The sequence below is a fragment of the Helianthus annuus genome, chromosome 2 (genome assembly GCF_002127325.2).
Source record: "Helianthus annuus cultivar XRQ/B chromosome 2, HanXRQr2.0-SUNRISE, whole genome shotgun sequence".
NCBI lineage: Eukaryota > Viridiplantae > Streptophyta > Magnoliopsida > Asterales > Asteraceae > Helianthus > Helianthus annuus.
In genome coordinates this window covers 102,267,079-102,284,035 of record NC_035434.2, presented here as the reverse complement: position 1 = coordinate 102,284,035, position 16,957 = coordinate 102,267,079, and positions in this window count along the sequence as shown.

Sequence of the window (16,957 nt, the reverse complement as noted above, 5' to 3'; positions counted from 1 at the left end):
TCATCAATCTTGATCCTTGAATTCTTAGCTTCGTCTTCAAGCTTAGATATTCTTTCAAGATGAGACTTGATAGAATTTTCATTTTCATTTTTCAAGTTTTCAAGAACAGATTTTTCATTTTTCAAAACATTTATCTGTTCTTGAAGTTTCACTTCATTAGCTTTAAGATTTTTGTTCTCCAATTTTATCCAGAAATCTTCATTTTCTGATGATTTCTGTTTGCTTTCAAAGACCTTTTCATTTTCTTTCAAACCTTTGTTCTCTAATGTCAAACCGTTCACACTACCCAACAGTTTGCCATTTTCGACTTTCAACTTCTCACAAATACCCTGTAAGTCTAGAATCTGTTTTTCATCAGCTTTCTTCTTATTGTTCAACTTCTTGATCTCCAATGCTAAACTTTCTGCATCCTTCACAAGTTTGGCATTGACTGTCTTGAAGTTGTGACAATTTGAGCATACTGATGCAGACCTTGACGATTCATTCTTCACAGATTCTTTGACTTTTACAGCTTTTTCTTTCCTTTTCTCATCCTTGATCACCATCTGTTCTTCAATCCTTTTAATGAGTGGAGAAATTGTCAGTTGAGAAAATTCTCTAGAACTTCTCAAGCTCAAGACATAATCTTCCCATTCTTCTTTCGGCAAAGCACTGATAAATTTTTCAACCCACTCTTCTGGTTCTTTCGTAATATCTAAATCAGACATTGAACTAACAAGATGTTTGTATCTCTTAATGACACTCTTTGTACTTTCTCCTGGAAACATTGAAAACGAATCAAATTCTCTCTCTAATTCCCTTATTTTATCCATTGTTTCCTGAGTCATATTAAACACATTGAAACCCATGATTTCTTAACTCGGTTTTTCAAACTGCCAAATAAGTGATCCAACCGATGTTCGAATACGCGATCCAACCGATGTTCGAATAAGCGGTTCAAAGAATTTGTCTGAAAAAGCGATCCAAATCAATCCGAATAAGCGAATCTGCTAATGTTCAAATAAGTGGACCAGAATTTGTCCGTAAAAGCGGACCAGAATTTGTCACAAAAGCGGACCAGACTTGTCACAAAAGCGGACCAGACTTGTCACAAAAGCGGACCAGCCTTGTCACAAAAGCGGACCAGACTTCAATTTCGATTTTGACCCACTAAAACTTCGAATTTTGATCTGAAACTTTCCAGGGTTTGTCACGATACTATTGCGCACAATCTGTGAGAATTTGAGCAAATTCCGACCGTGAAATCTTCCCGAATCAGAAAAAGAAGGTGTAGAAGTAAGAAAAAGTGACTAAATCCGGCTAATTTCTGCAGAGAACCTCCTCCTGAGCTCTGATACCAATTGTAGGATCGTGAATTCGTCCTAAACGAGTCGTTCAGAGGCTTTCTCCTTGGTTTCAGGTGCGGAATAACAAGAAACTAAGGTAGAAACATCAGGCAAATCACTTTAACTACTTGTTTATTGATTTGACACTGAATACACGTTAATTCTCGCACCGGCAGCCCTTCGGTACGATTTCTACACCACCGTATTTCTGGACCTCTCCAAGGGTATTTATACAATTTCTGGTCCACCCCAACGTCACGTCCGAATAAGTGGACCAGACCTTAAGTTCTGGACCTCTCCAACGGCATGTCCGTATAAGCGGTCCAGAACATTGCCGTATAAGCGGTCCAGCCTCTAAAACACATAAACTCTCTAATTTTCTCGTAAATCACGCCCTAATCTATACAATACAATGTAAGACTCGATCTAAGACGAAATCAACAGATGTCGTGCACCAACAATACTTGATAGCATACATGAATATACGTGTTATATACGAACCTGACTTGTGTGGTAACCCTATTAGGACGTGGTTGACCACCCTTAGTTCAAGAATCTTTTATTTGTATATCTGCCGAGCAAACCAAGGTGAGTTCACACAGCCAAGGCATGGGATTCCCGGGTTGGGAATTGGGTTGGATATGTTATTGTAAAAGGAGATACTCGTACTTACGCATATACCAGACTATAGACCATCGTCCTCAGGTTAGTCTGGACACGTTACGTAAAGCCTACGTAACCCAGTATATTTGCCATATGTCTCCCGGGTCGGGAGGACACGTTACGTAAAGCCTACGTAACCCAATACCATTCACTGGCTTCCAGGTCGGAAGGCCACGCTGCGTAAAGCCTACGTAGCCCCCACGCGTACCACTGTCCTCGGGGAAGGGCACGTCACATAAAGCCTACGTGACCCTGTACGTTTTCCTGTTCTCGGTAAAGAAGAACACATGGTCGGAAGTTAGTCTAGTAAGTACCGTTAATGAGAAGCCCTCATTAACCAGGATGAACATGGGAAGCCCCCACCTTTAGTACACACTAGTATGGGAAGCCCCCACTAGCTATACTTATGCATTACGTTACGAACTTACTTTCTGTGAACTCGCTCAACTAGTTTGTTGATTATTTGCTGCATGCCTTGCAGGACCTTAGGTACATTATGGAGCTTGCACAGGGAGGAGCAGGTCGTTGTGGGATTTGGGTCATGAACGATATTCAAACTTATAATTATTTTGAGATTACATACTATGCTTCCGCTACTTAAACGATGTTGGTTTTGAAACATCAATCATGTCATGATGAACTACTTTAATGACTTTTATTATTATTAAATGCTATGTTTGATATGATTGATGGCTTGATCCTGGTCACGTCACGCTCCCAAGCGGTGGTACTCCGCGTGTGGATTTTGGGGGTGTGACAGATTGGTATCAGAGCCATTGGTTATAGAGAACTTGGTTTTAATATGGGAAAAACGTTTTTATTAAAACCGGACTATAACCAGTACAGTGCTCTCAACGATCCACAACGACGCTTCGCTCCACGTGCAAGACTCGACATCTTAGGTAATAAGGTTTATGTTTATTGCCTGTTTGCTAGAACTGCTTAGAACTTTGCTCGCATTACGCTTAGATACACATGCTTTGATTACATGAGAACACCTATATGCCTACGCTTTTCTGTCATCGCCCTACTCGCGAACCATTCTTACGTATGCTACTTGTTACTATGAAGATCATGTCTGGAAGAATCAACATGACGCAAGCCCAGTTAGAGGCTCTTGTTCAAGCCCAAGTTGCTGCGGCAGTTGCAGCAGCTCAAGCAGGTAGTATATCCTGCAGTATAGGCACACACTAGGATCTCTAGATCCTACATTCACTCTTGTATTTAACTTCGTCCTATTCGTACACAATAGGTCAACACGCGCAGCAGCCTGTCTGCACTTTCAAGAACTTCATGGACTGTCGTCCAAACTCTTTCAGCGGCACAGAAGGAGTGGTTGGACTCCTCCACTGGTTCGAGAAGCTAGAATCAGTATTCGAGATGTGCGAGTGCCCTGAGGCTCGCAAGGTCAAGTTTGCTACTGGCACCTTGGAAGGAATCGCGCTAACCTGGTGGAACGCGCAGGTGCAGATTCTTGGGTTGGCAGCTGCTAATGCCACCCCATGGAACGATTTTAAGGAACTCATCAAGCGTGAGTACTGTACGCGTGAAGATATTCACAAGCTGGAAGACGAGCTGTATAATCTGAAAATGGTTGGATCAGAGATCGAAGCGTATACTAAGCGGTCGAACGAGCTGGCCGTTCTGTGTCCTACTATGGTGGACCCTCCATACAAGCGCATTGAGTTGTATCTCAAGGGATTGGCGCCAGAGATTCAGAGCCACGTGACGTCGGCTAACCTCGAAAACATCCAGGAAATCCAACGCCTCGCTCATCGCATCACCGATCAGGCAGTGGAACAGAATAAACTGCCTAAGCGTGTCAGTGCTACTACTACAGTCACTCCTTCAGCTACTCCCGTTACCCTCAGTGACAACAAGAGGAAATGGGAGGGGGATTCAAGCAAAGCATCAGTTTCGGTTCAGTCCCAGAATCAGCAGCGAAAGACTGACAACTATCAAAGCCCCAACCAGCAGTCGTCAGGTAGCCACAGGCAGGGTGGATATCGCGGAAATCTTCCAAAGTGCAACAACTGCAACAAACACCACAACGGTCAGTGTAACAAGGGTCGTTGTCAAAGATGCCTCAAGATGGGTCACGAGGCCAAAGACTGTAGAAGCCTTCGTCCTGCGAATCAGAATCAGCAGCCTCAGTAACCAGCTCCACAAAACCAGCAGCAGCAGCAGCAGCCACAGCGTGGAAACCGGGGATGTTTCCAGTGTGGGGCTGAAGGTCATTTCAAACGCGATTGCCCTCAGTTGAACCAGAATCGCAACAACAATAACCAGGGCAACGGGAACAACAACGGTGGAAACAACAACAACAACGGCAATGAAGCTCGTGGTCGTGCATTCATGCTAGGTCGAGGTGACGCAGTGAACGATCCCAACGTTGTTATGGGTAAGTTTCTCCTCGACAATATTTACGTTACTGTTTTGTTTGATTCGGGTGCGGATACAAGCTATATGTCTGTGAAAATGTGTCAACTGCTAAAACGTGCACCAACACTTTTACCCACCAAACATGTAGTAGAGTTAGCTAACGGTAAAATTCTAGAAGCCACGCACGTAGTTCAGGGTTGTAACCTTATTCTAGCTGGTCAAGCTTTTCTATTGATCTCATTCCCATAGTTTTGGGTAGTTTCGACGTCGTGATTGGGATGGATTGGTTATCCCAACACCAAGCAGAAATCCTATGCAGCGAGAAGATTATTCGCATTCCTCGTTCTGGTCAGGAACCTCTTGAAGTTCAAGGCGACAAGAGTGGTGCAGTGGTTGGCATCATCTCATTCTTGAAGGCTCAGAAGTGCTTACGTAAAGGTCACACAGCCATTTTGGCTCTTGTTTCAGACGCATCAGTAAAGGAAAAGAAATTGGAGGATATTCCAATTGTACGCGATTACCCTCAGGTGTTTCCTGAAGATTTACCTGGCTTACCGCCTCATCGTCAGGTTGAATTTCAGATCGAGCTCGCTCCAGGAGCAGCACCCATAGCTCGCGCACCATATCGTCTAGCTCCATCAGAATTGGAAGAACTGTCAAAGCAGCTGCAAGAACTCTTGGAAAAGGGTTTCATTCGTCCAAGCTCTTCGCCTTGGGGAGCTCCAGTACTTTTCGTGAAGAAGAAAGACGGTACGTTCAGGATGTGTATAGACTACAGGGAACTGAACAAGGTGACGGTGAAGAACTGTTATCCTCTTCCACGCATAGACGACTTATTCGACCAGTTGCAAGGGTCGTGTTACTATTCCAAGATCGACCTACGGTCAGGTTATCATCAACTGAGAGTCCGCGAGGAGGACGTCTCTAAGACAGCATTCCGAACTCGCTATGGTCACTACGAGTTCTTGGTTATGCCGTTCGGACTTACAAACGCGCCGGCTGTATTTATGGATCTTATGAACAGGGTGTGCAAACCCTATCTCGACAAGTTCGTCATTGTTTTCATCGACGACATTCTGATCTACTCCAAGAGTCAGGAGGAACACGAGCAGCATCTTCGCCTTATTTTGGAACTCCTTCGGAAGGAACAGTTGTACGCCAAGCTTTCTAAATGCGACTTCTGGCTTCGTGAAGTCCACTTCTTAGGCCACGTGGTAAACAAGGATGGGATCCATGTCGATCCATCCAAGGTAGATTCGATCAGAAACTGGCCTGTACCGCGTACGCCAACGGAAATACGCCAATTCTTGGGTTTGGCAGGATACTACAGACGATTTATTAAATACTTTTCAAAGATCGCGCAACCACTTACGCTACTGACACAGAAGGGTGTCACCTACCGCTGGGGCAACACGCAGGAAACTGCTTTTCAGTATCTAAAGGATAGGCTCTGCAGCGCACCTATTCTCTCATTGCCAGAGGGCACAGAAGACTTCGTAGTATATTGTGATGCATCCATCCAGGGTCTTGGATGTGTGTTAATGCAGCGCGACAAGGTTATTGCCTACGCTTCACGTCAACTCAAGGTTCATGAACGCAATTACACGACGCACGATTTAGAGCTGGGAGCTGTTGTTTTCGCGCTTAAGATATGGCGACACTACCTGTACGGTACCAGATGCATGATTTACACCGATCACAGGAGTCTCGAGCATATCCTTAAGCAGAAGGATTTGAACATGCGTCAACGACGATGGGTCGAGTTACTTAACGACTACGAATGCGCTATCAAGTATTATCCAGGCAAAGCCAACGTTGTGGCTGATGCCCTCAGTCGGAAAGACACTTTACCTCGGCGCGTGCGAGCGCTACAGCTTACGATTCAGTCTAGCCTTCCTGCACAGATACGAAATGCTCAGGTAGAAGCATTGAAGCCCGAAAACGTCAAGGCTGAAGCCTTACGCGGCTCACGACAACAAATGGAACAAAAGGAAGACGGTGCCTACTATGTAACGGGCCGGATTTGGGTCCCTCTTTATGGCGGTCTACACGAACTTGTGATGGATGAAGCTCACAAGTCTCGCTACTCGGTACATCCAGGGTCAGATAAAATGTACCACGACATCAGCACTACTTATTGGTGGCCTAGCATGAAGGCCCACATCGCTACGTACGTTGGAAAATGTTTGACCTGTGCGAGAGTCAAGGTTGAATATCAGAAGCCCGCTGGTCTACTTCAGCAGCCTAGGATACCGCAATGGAAATGGGAAGAAATATCCATGGATTTTGTTACAGGCTTACCTAGATCTCAGCGTGGGAACGATACAATATGGGTCATAGTTGATCGACTCACCAAGTCTGCACACTTCCTGCCGATTAAGGAAACGGACAAGTTCTCCACTCTCGCAGACGTCTATCTCAAAGAAGTTGTTTCGCGGCACGGAGTGCCCACCTCTATTATTTCGGATCGCGATGCACGATTCACGTCAGAGCTATGGCAGGCAATGCATAAATCTTTCGGCTCACGATTGGACATGAGCACAGCATATCATCCTCAGACGGATGGGCAGTCTGAGCGAACGATCCAAACTCTAGAAGACATGCTTCGGGCATGCGTTATCGATTTCGGCAACGGCTGGGAAAAGCACCTCCCTTTGGTGGAGTTCTCGTATAATAACAGTTACCACACCAGCATTCAAGCCGCTCCATTCGAGGCATTGTACGGGCGTAAATGCCGGTCACCTCTCTGTTGGGCAGAGGTGGGGGATAGTCAGATTACGGGTCCAGAGATTGTAGTGGACGCCACAGAAAAGATTGCACAGATACGACAACGCATGGCGGCAGCACGCGACCGTCAGAAAGCCTACGCGGACAAGCGTAGAAAGCCATTGGAATTTGAGGTCGGGGACCGGGTTTTATTGAAAGTTTCACCCTGGAAGGGTGTGGTTCGTTTTGGCAAACGGGGCAAACTAAATCCGCGGTACGTCGGACCATTCGAAATTATCGAAAAGATTGGCAAGGTAGCCTACAAGTTGAACCTACCAGCTGAACTCGGGGCAGTTCACAATGTCTTTCATGTATCAAACTTAAAGAAGTGCCTATCAGATGAAAACCTCATCATTCCTTTTAAGGAACTCACTATCGACGAGCGGTTGCAGTTCGTCGAGGAACCAGTTGAAATCACGGACCGGGATGTGAAGGTCCTCAAACACAAGAGAATCCCTCTTGTCCGAGTTCGTTGGAACTCCAAACGTGGCCCAGAGTACACCTGGGAACGCGAAGACAGGATGACAGAAAAGTACCCCCAATTATTCGAAACCAATGCTACCACTACTGAGGCTGAAGCTACTACTTCGGAATTTCAGGACGAAATTCCAGGTCAACGGGGGGAGGATGTGACACCCCAGGAAAATCAGTGAACAGCTAGCTTCCTCAGTGAGTGCATACCAAATTTCGGGACGAAATTTCCAATTAGTTGGGGATAATGTGACAACTCGAACTTTAGACTTACTTTGTGTAACGTTACGTGTCTACGTGATACCATGATTTAATGAATGTTTTATTATTATGTGCATATGTGTATGTATTACGTGGTATGTATGTATGTTGTGAATGTACACGAACCGAGTACACAAGCCCATTTGGGCTATACCTTGCTTTCGGATCAATGAGTAGCCGAGTGGGCTCGGCCCACTTCCCTTTTCACGCAAACAAACACCTTAGAGGGGGGTTATTCCCTCATTTGTTTTTCAACTCTCACAACACCCACAAACCCTAGCTATCTCTTTCTTTTGCTCGAACTTGACGGCAAGGCACAAGAGGATCACTCTCCCTCTCTTTGATTCCAACCGGTTAGTGCACATTGTTATTTGATTGTATATGATGATGTTATGATCTATGCGTTTACATGATGTTTATATATGATTCTTGTGCATTGCATGATGTAATTCGGATGATGATAGTATGATTGATTGTGATTAAGAACCGGCTTACATGTGTGTTTTGTTATAAATCAAATGTTAATATGTGGTTCGGATTGTTAACGTGTTCATACGGATCGGATGAGACTCGATGTAATCTGTTGTTATGCTATATGATTCGGATGGTAACTTGTGGATGTGCTAAGTATTGGGCTAGGTAATTAATCACGGTTACATGTTCATATAAATAGATTACTGTTCATATGAATGCTGTTCATGTTGATTCGATGTTCTTGAATGGTTATGAATATGCATGAAATCTAAATTAACTGTTGATAAATTTCTGTGATTGATCTGATTTCGAAACTGCCTTAGATGTTTGCTAGAATCACGGATAAGTCAATTGCAGGAATTATGGAAACCAGTTACACACACGGTTGCGACTCGGCATCACTCGTTGCGAGTCGGAACCCCACTCGAGACCACGAACAGCACAAGCCGGAACCACGGTTGCGAGTCCCGTTGCGACTCGTAACCAGACCATGATGAACCGAGATCACCATTGCGACTCGCAACCAGCTGTTGCGACTCGTAATCTCCGGTTGCGACTCGAGATCGCCGGTTGCGACTCGAGACCACATTTGCACGATACACTGTTTGGGCCTACACTGTCACGGGCCCAACCGTTTGGGCCAAATGATTGAAATTGTGAACTGTTGGACTAGCATGCGTTTACTATTGGGCCGGGTTATGTTGGGCCAGGGTTAACACGCATAAGTACACACATGACTGCTAATTGGACTGCTTATTTGTTTGGGCCGATTACTTGGACTCGTTACACGACATGAACTGCTGATACGTTTATGTGTTTTGCCATGATCATACTTGATAGCATACATGAATATACGTGTTATATACGAACCTGACTTGTGTGGTAACCCTATTAGGACGTGGTTGACCACCCTTAGTTCAAGAATCTTTTATTTGTATATCTGCCGAGCAAACCAAGGTGAGTTCACACAGCCAAGGCATGGGATTCCCGGGTTGGGAATTGGGTTGGATATGTTATTGTAAAAGGAGATACTCGTACTTACGCATATACCAGACTATAGACCATCGTCCTCAGGTTAGTCAGGACACGTTACGTAAAGCCTACGTAACCCAGTATATTTGCCATATGTCTCCCGGGTCGGGAGGACACGTTACGTAAAGCCTACGTAACCCAATACCATTCACTGGCTTCCAGGTCGGAAGGCCACGCTGCGTAAAGCCTACGTAGCCCCCACGCGTACCACTGTCCTCGGGGAAGGGCACGTCACGTAAAGCCTACGTGACCCTGTACGTTTTCCTGTTCTCGGTAAAGAAGAACACATGGTCGGAAGTTAGTCTAGTAAGTACCGTTAATGAGAAGCCCTCATTAACCAGGATGAACATGGGAAGCCCCCACCTTTAGTACACACTAGTATGGGAAGCCCCCACTAGCTATACTTATGCATTACGTTACGAACTTACTTTCTGTGAACTCGCTCAACTAGTTTGTTGATTATTTGCTGCATGCCTTGCAGGACCTTAGGTACATTATGGAGCTTGCACAGGGAGGAGCAGGTCGTTGTGGGATTTGGGTCATGAACGATATTCAAACTTATAATTATTTTGAGATTACATACTATGCTTCCGCTACTTAAACGATGTTGGTTTTGAAACATCAATCATGTCATGATGAACTACTTTAATGACTTTTATTATTATTAAATGCTATGTTTGATATGATTGATGGCTTGATCCTGGTCACGTCACGCTCCCAAGCGGTGGTACTCCGCGTGTGGATTTTGGGGGTGTGACATAACGTGTCGAAGAAAGACCTTGAAAGTTCGGGTTGTCACATACATACCTGACAAGTTTTGGTTATATTTTTACAGGTTTTTGAGAATATGAAGAAATCCTAGTTGGATCCGTACCATGAAAAGTTTGTAGCTACAGAGCCTTACAAAACACTTAACTTTCACCAAACGACAACCAACAGAGTTGAGGGCATGCATGCATGCATTACTAAAAAGCCACCTTCCAAGTCATCGTGTCACACCCCCAAAATCCACCTGCGGAGTATCACCGCTTGGGAGCGTGACTGACCAGGATCAAGCCACCAATCATATAGAACAATATATATAATAAAAGTAATTGCCATTAAACCAAACCAAATCCATATGAAAGGTGTTCCAAAACATAAGTAAGTTATCATTGTTTTAGCGGAAGCGTATAATCAAAACCCAACATAATTAAGTACGGAATGTCATGAGTGTTTAATAAGATAATCCCGATCCAAGCCCACAACGACCAGCTCCTCCCTGTGCAAGCTCCATGTATCTAACGACCTGCAAGGCATGTAACAGAGGATCAACAACTAGTTGAGCGAGTTCACGGAAAGTAAATGCGTAATAGTAAGTTCGTATGTAACATGTGGCTCTACTGGGCCGATAGTACGTTCTATTGGTGGGGGCTTCCCATGTTGTATAACCACTAGACTTTTCGTAACCATAAGTATCCTTCACAACCGAGGATAGTAGTAAGTATAAATACACGTAGGTTTTACGTGAGTATCCTTCACAACCGAGGATAGTAGTAAGTATAAATACACGTAGGTTTTACGTGAGTATCCTTCACAACCGAGGATAGTATTAAGTATAAGTCTACGTAGATTTTAAGTATGTGTCCTGCACAACCGAGGACAGTGAGTAGCATGAGTATGTGTCCTGCACAACCGAGGACAGTGAGTATGGTAGTCTAGTGGTAGCGTCAGTACGAATCTATTCAACCTTATCCCTTCAATCCCATTCCCATGCCCTTGGGAATCCCATGCCTTAGTAAGGGTGTGAACTCACCTTGGTTTGCTCGGTATGCTATGTTATGCACTCACAAGTAATCAGTCAAGTCCTATTGTATGCACGTGTAATAAATCAGTTCATGTTCATATTAACACGTAGGTAATCTATATCACAAAGCGTTTGACAGTTAACATCATGAATCACATACGATAGTGTTCTTGGTTAATACGTACAAGGTTATTCAGTAACACAATTAACAGGGTCATCATGTTTAACAAGATCATCATGCTTAACCAGATAACATGTTTTCGCAGAACTATTACACTTATCGTGGTTAACACTTAACACCATTAACACATGAAACAGGAATATCGACTTAACTGTACTAGTTCACTTACGAGAGTTAACAAGTAATTAAAGCTCACAACTTAGCAAAGATAATGCTTGCATGATTAACTACGTTACATAATGAACAGGATTACGTGTAAATAACAGGGTACAAATAACAGGGTTAACATCACATCAGACCAACAATCCCCCTCCCAAAAACTCGGACAGTATCACACCCCCTTATGAAGCTCGGACAAATGTGTGTGGGGGTTAAGAATTCGGACCATGTGAGGGGGTTTGGGGCTCAAAAGGTCGGACAGGAAGACATGGGGTCAAAAGTCGGACTTGTGGTGGTTTGGGGTTGAAACTCGGACATGGAAGTGTTATCATAAAACTCGGACCACCCCTTTCAAGGGTGTAATGGTCGGACCAAGCACAACCCACAAACTCGGACCACATAGGGTTATAAAACTCGGACATAGCATTGGGTTAAAGCTCGGACTTCCTGATCAAACAAAAGTCGGACTTGGGCCATTTCATTAAAACTAGGATACATAGCCATCATAAAGATCGGACCCCTTTATTTACCATTCCAAAGTCGGACTAAGGCTTTTAAACATAAAACTCGGACCTTGGGGTGTTTCCCACTTAAAACTCGGACCCTTGATACTTAATACATAAATTCGGACCTAGCATGTTATTCAAAACTCAGACAAGTGTTTAGGGTTACAAAAACTCTGACATTCAATCAAACATTCGTATATTGAAGTTCACAGTTACGTTTCATCAACAACAGTTACGTTTCAATGGCCATTCCAAACCCTAGTTCATGATTTTCATAGTGCAAGATCAAATCAATATGCCGATACTTAACAATCAACCATCCTCACAAGAACAATCTATCAAACATGCAACTAATCATCATCATCATCACAATATTTCAGAATCAAATCAAAATCACAGGATACTTATATGAAGAATTAGGGTTTCACCAAGAATTACAAGAATCAAGAATTACTAGTAATCAAGCAATCAATAAACATAAATCATTTACCTTGTGTTGATTCTAGAGAAAATGTAGAAACAAAAGTGATGAATGTCTTGCCAATGATTTGGTGATGATTGCTAGAGAATGTGAACTACGTGTTTTGGTTTCTTGTGAAAATGATTAGTGAACAAGGGATTAGGGTTAAGAATCTCTAGGATTTCACTAATTACCCTCTACCTCCCTAAGTATCATATTTTACACATGCACACCATCTCATAACAATTTCATAGTTTCACCACCAAGTTTATGCATTTAACAAATTTATCACAATTAACACATAACCATGCATAATCACACAATGCACTTTATTGTATGAAAACGTTTATAATTCCATAGCAATTAACTGTGTAAATAAAGAAGCGATAAATGCGAAATAGAAATCTTGGAAATTCGAGTTGTCACATTATCCCCAACTTAAAAGAAATTTTGTCTCGAAATTTGGTACGCACTCACTGAGGAAGCTAGGTAAGCTGTATTGTTCACTGGTTTTCCTGGGGTGTCACACATCGTAACACGATGATTAAACTTGTGGGTTTGTTGATCATATTGTTGAGAAACAATATACGGAGATAAAAAAGTGGTTTTGAAACAAGCCTTAAAAAAGTAATGAACCACCACAAGGTTCACCACATGCTTGCAAATATACTTCGAAAGGTTTCAATATATGCTATTGAGCTTATGACTTTTGAACTACGACGTAAGGAAAACAGGTTTAGAGACTACGGTGCAACTTGTGGTTGCCAGCTTTTTACAAGTTGTGGTTTGCCATGTGTTGTCTTCTAGAAAAGTTAGAAAAAAACGGTAATTAATCCTATTGACCCTTGGCTTTTATGATTTCACTACCTAATTTACTACAATATGTTTTCGTTCAAAGGTCAGCAAATCCGAATCAATTCGATAGACGTGTTATGGAAGAAGCTTGACTTCAAGCCGGCAAGGAGTAAGATTTAAGATATCGATGTAGACGCAGAATTTGAAAAATTGAAACAATAAATTAATCCAACACCTTCTCAAGTGAAAAGAGCTACCTTGAAAAATTTAAACAAATCATTGATCGAAGTGTCGCGCCCCGATCAAAGATAATATTTATAATACCTAAATTACCCTTAACAATGTGTTAGTGGTAGTAAGGGGTCTAACCACAAAGAGTTTGTTGTTTGCGTAAGGATGTCACTGATTATCAATGGTTTATCACAAATTATGAAGCTTGCTACAAAAATGGTTAATTTGTTTGTTTGTTGGAATAGGGTGTCTAAATGTACCAACAATTTTGATGTAAATTACTGAACTATGATTATGAAAAATTATATGAAAACTTGGTTGCTTGATTAAAATAATAAAGAGAGAACAAGACTCACACCCGGTTCAATAATCGCAAAGCCTAGAGTTGCTACACATTTTTAGAATGATTTAGTTGCATTTGTCATTAACAATTTTGATATCACGAAGCTTAGGTGCCAATTGCTATCAAAGCACATAACGGACCGCAAAGTACTTCGTTACCTTAGACAATTAAATCCTTTTGAAAGATAAGGCGTAAATACACAAACTTATTTTGCAAAGTCAAAATTTATAATCACTCGACAATTCACAAATCTAGTTCAAATGTAAGAGAATTATCAATCAATTCAATTACAACTCAACGTGTCACAAATCAACTAATAATCATATAGTAAACCCTAAAACCTTACAAAAGTCTACACCGGGGTGAAACCCGAGAGATTTAGCCGCTCATGGTGAACAGAACACGATCGCCGGATGACAACAACCCGATCAAGAACATCTTGAAGCCTTGAGGATGAGTATGATGAAGGTTAGGGTTGTGGAGGATGGTAATGGATAATGGATTGGTGGGATGATGGGAATGATGGTGATTTGGGTTAGGAAGGTGAAGATGGATGATGAATCCGGATGATCATGATCGATTGGGATGTATTGGGGATGGATGTGAGAGTGTTCTTGGTTCCAAAGTGTTGTTCAAAACTCCCAAAATGCGTAACTCCCTTCTAATGACCCCAAAATGGGTCTATAACTCGTTCAAATCCTCAAGCAAACAAAATTCACGCCAGAAACCAGGAGAGGGCGTCGCCGATGGCCCTTCCTAACGTCTCTGACGCACTCCAGATCTTTAGTTTCTTCCGGCGGCTTAAATAACTATCTACGAGCCAAACTGTCTAACGGGGTTATCAGAGGGGCGTCGCCGACAACCCACTAGGGTTTCGCCGACGGCCTCTCCATCTCTTGTTTTCTAATTTGTTCGTTTCGCGTTCCTGGTTAATCTCATTCGCTCCCCGATGCTCCGTAAAGCCTTCAAATAGCTCCTTAAACTCCGTTAGACCTACAAAACACAATTCTAATCAAAAGTAGGCTATTCGAAACTAAAAGTCACATAAAAACATAAACTTAATTACGAATAATCATCGGTTTTCAACCACGCATCACATCCCCACACTTGTCTTTTGCTTGCCTTCAAGCAAATTTGCTTTTCACTTTCACATAGGTCGAACAAAGGACACACTTCCCATTCTCGAGACTCAAGCTAAGGTCTAATGTCATGCCCAGTTCATAGTTTTTACAATTTTCAAAGTATTTAGCGGTGAAGTGATGTTGGTGCATGCATCTGTTGACTTTGTCTTGTATCGAGTCTAGAGTAGAGTAGGCTAGATCAGGGCACAAGAATCAAGAAATTGTATATAGGTGTGATTCCGCTCCAAATGACATCTTGTCATTTGGAGCGAAACCTCATTAGCCTGATTCCGCCCGAAACCCCATTAGAGCCAGATTCCGCCCGAAACCCCATTAGAGCCTGATTTCGCTCGTAATATGTATAGTCTAATTTCGCTCATGCTGAAAAAGCTGATTCCGCTCCTGATGTCCTTGTATATTGGAGCGAAATCAGGTCAGCTATATATAGCTTGTCATTAAGAGTGAAATTAGTGAGTTATCTGAGTCATTGCCATTCCGGCTGCCACGAAGTGCTGCCGAAGTGTTGTCAGGATTGTAAACGTCGTTCAATCAATAGAATCAACAGTTTAAAGTGAATTCTCGGTGAATTGAACCTGATTTGTTTGTTTCCGCCGCTCAAATTAGGAAAAGTTCTTCTGATTGACTCAATTGGGTCCGAATCCGATCCTACAAGTGGTATCAGAGCTAAGGAGGAAGTGCTCTTGCCAATTCAGCCAAAATTTCTGTTTTTCTACACCTTCTTCACTGTCTTTTGCATTTTGACCGAGAAATAGTTATTAATTTGATCTGAATTTTGGACAGTATACTCTGAATTGTTTTCTAACAAAGCCCTAAAAGTTTCATCATCAAATTCGAATTAAAACTGGACATAATTGTGATTTCGCCTGAAACGAGTTCGAAGTAATGATGACGTCACTTCTGATTTCGCTCGAAATTTGAGTTTAATTTCGCTCCAAATCGTGATTTCGCTCCAGGATTGTTTCGGATTTCGCTCCTGTTTGATATTCTAATTTTGCTCAAGACTTCATAGTGATTTCGCTCCTGAGTTCTTAGTGATTTTGCTACATGGAACTTGTTGATTTCGCTTCTGATTAACTTTCTGATTTCGCTCCTGTTAAACTGGTTGATTCCGCTCCAATCAGTGATCATACTTATATTGCTGATTTTGCTCGAACCAAGACTATTTGTATGAAATTCTGAAATCTGAAAAATGGACGATGAATTCTACAACGCATTCGCTACTCCAGTTACCCCGATCACTATTGCACAGAACACGATGCTAGAAAACGAAACGGGAACAATGCAAAAACCGCCTAAACTCATGAACATATAAGAGTATAAGGGTTGGGAAGGTCGTTTCGAAAACTGGGTACAAGCAAACTATCTTGATGCTTGGGAATGTGTCGAGACGAAGTATGTAAGACCTTTAAATGACGATGAAGAGGAGATTGCCATCAAAGATATGAGTGCCGATGACAAGAAGAAATACAAGAATGAGAAAATGATGTTGAGTTTGCTACAACAAGCTGCGAAAGAAGACATCATGGTCTTATTGCAACACAACGGAAGCTCGTACTCAATTTGGAAAGCTTTAAGATCGAAGTTTGTTGGTAGTCAGGAAATGATCAAGAACAAGAAATCTCTCTTAAAGAAAGAATTTGACTTGTTTCGTGGATTGAAGAATGACAGCACAAAGGAAATCATCGAAAGATATTGCAATTTGTTGGTGAATATGAAGAGGGTAAGCATCAACAAAGACAATGAAGAACTGATAGAGAAGCTAGCAGATGCATTGCCACACGAAACATGGGGCACATACTTGATGATGCTTAGGAACAACAAAGGATTTAGCACATTAACCTTGAGCAAATTCATTGAGAAATTAGAAGCTCAAGAGATGGAGCAAAGAAAGAATGTTCGAATGAAAGATTTTGACGGTGAACAGGATATTGGGTTGTACTACAAAGCAGGGGTGAATGAGAAATCTACAAATTTATCTCC